Source organism: Saimiri boliviensis, chromosome 7, assembly GCF_048565385.1.
Source record: "Saimiri boliviensis isolate mSaiBol1 chromosome 7, mSaiBol1.pri, whole genome shotgun sequence".
NCBI classification, from domain to species: Eukaryota; Metazoa; Chordata; class Mammalia; order Primates; family Cebidae; genus Saimiri; species Saimiri boliviensis.
This window is the reverse complement of record NC_133455.1, coordinates 17224885-17227143: the sequence shown is the minus strand read 5'-3', so window position 1 is coordinate 17227143 and position 2259 is coordinate 17224885. Positions and strand designations below refer to the sequence as shown.

General features: G+C 41.6%; 1 non-coding gene across 1 annotated transcript; it reads right to left on the bottom strand.

Annotated features, from left to right (window-relative positions):
* Window positions 1–817: 817 nt before the first annotated feature.
* Window positions 818–887, bottom strand: LOC120365185 (small nucleolar RNA SNORD56). The gene has a single exon (XR_005580193.1). It is a non-coding gene; the product is annotated as a small nucleolar RNA SNORD56 (small nucleolar RNA).
* Between the last annotated feature and the right edge of the window lie 1372 nt (window positions 888–2259).

Below are 2259 nucleotides of genomic sequence, written 5' to 3'. Positions count from 1 at the left end.
GATTGTTGCATAGGTACACACATGACGGTGTGATTTGCTGCCTTCCTCCCCTTCACCTATATCTGGCATTTCTCCCCATGCTATCTCTCCCCACCTCCCCACCCCCATCCCTCCCCCATTTCCCCCCAACAGACCCCGGTGTGTGATGCTCCCCTCCCTGTGTCCATGTGTTCTCATTGTTCAACACCCATCTATGAGTGAGAACATGCGGTGTTTGATTTTCTGCTCTTGTGTCAGTTTGCTGAGAATGATGGTTTCCAGGTTCATCCATGTCCCTACAAAGGACACGAACTCATCGTTTTTGATGGCTGCGTAATATTCCATGGTGTATATGTACCACATTTTCCCTGTCCAGTCTATCATCGATGGGCATTTGGGTTGGTTCCAGGTCTTTGCTATTGTAAACTGTGCTGCAGTGAACATTTGTGTGCATGTGTCCTTATAGTAGAATGATTTATAATCCTCTGGATATATACCAAGTAATGGGATTGCTGGGTCAAATGGAATTTCTATTTCTAGGTCCTTAAGGAATCACCACACTGTCTTCCACAATGGTTGAACTAATTTACACTCCCACCAACAGTGTAAGAGTTCCTATTTCTCCCCATCCTCTCCAGCATCTGTTGTTATTAGTCATTTTTTAAAGAATATCATTAGCTTATAGAAACTCACCATCAACAACAAAACCTAGAACCCTGTCAACAACTCACATCCAACCTGTGGTCTCCCAAGCCCATCCTCCTACTCCTCTTACCTGATGTAGTCACCTTCCTGAATCTCACGGTCATCAATGCCTTGCTTGCTGTTATTTTTCTTTTCACTCATACCCTAACATCAAAACTCCCTAGGCTAATTTCTGTTGATGAAAAATATCGCCATCATTGTAGTTGCATTTTTACACTGTCTTTTCGCATGTGGTATGTATTACTAAAAGTATGTTTTTATCTTAGTTTTTAACTTAAAACAGGATTATCAACTTGCGTGTAACTTCTTGGAATTTTTTTCCCTCTTACCTAGTATGACATTTCCAAGCCCCTTCATTTGGTTTCTCCCAACAGCTGACTGCAGAGAAGGATTCAAGTGCAAATTGTTTGGGATGGAGGTAGAGAAATCAGATGCAGAAGAAAAGGCAGTCAATAAAAGCACAGCATAGGAGAAACAACAGCTTCATGAACATGGGCTTCCTTTTAGGATGATGAAAATGTTTTAGAACTAGAAAGAAGGGGTGGCTGTACCATACTGCCACTGAATTATTCCTTTTTAAATGATTAATTCGTGTTGTGTGTGTTTCATCTCTTTGTATACAAGTGCAAAGGCATAAGAATTATATAATGGTTGCTTATCACCTTGAGATTTGGGGCTGGGATGATGGGGTCTTCTAAATGAAAAAATGCTTAACATCACTGGTCATTAGAGAAATGCAAATCAAAACTACATTGAGATAACAGCTCACACCAGTTAGAATGGCGATCATTTAAAAAATCTGGAGACAACAGATGCTGGAGAGAATGTGGAGAAATAGGGACACTCTTACACTGTTGGTGGGAGTGTAAATTAATTCAACCATTGTGGAAGACTGGCAATTCCTGAAGGACCTAGACATAGAAATACCATTTGACCCAGCAATCCCATTACTGCGTATATTCCCAAAGAATTATAAATCGTTTTATTATAAGACATGCCCACGTGTGTTCATTGTGGCACTGTTTACAATAGCAAAGACTCGGAACCAACCCAAGTTCCCATCGATGATAGACTGGATAAAGAAAATGCGGCACATATACTCCATGGAATTCTATGCAGCCATAAAAAAGGATGAGTTCATGCTCTTTGCAGGGACATGAATGAAGCTGGAAACTGTCATTCTCAGCAAACTGACACAAGAACAGAAAACCAAACACCGCATGGACACAGGGAGTGGAACATTGCCCTCTGGGGTCTGTTGGGGTAGGCGACTAGGGAGGGATAGCAGGGGGTAGGGAGATTGGGGAGTAATAACATTAGGAGAAATACCTAATGTAGGTGACAGGGGGATGGAGGCAGCAACCCACCATGGCATGTGTATACCTATGTAACAAACCTGCAAGATCTGCACATGTACCCCAGAACTTAAAGTAAAATAGTAATTTTTAAAAAGAATTAGATGATGGACTTTGGGGATATGGTAGTGGGAGGTTTGGAGAAGGATGGTACACTGCTCAGGTGACAGGTACACTAAAATTTCAGAAATCACCACTGAAGAACTTACCCATGTAACTA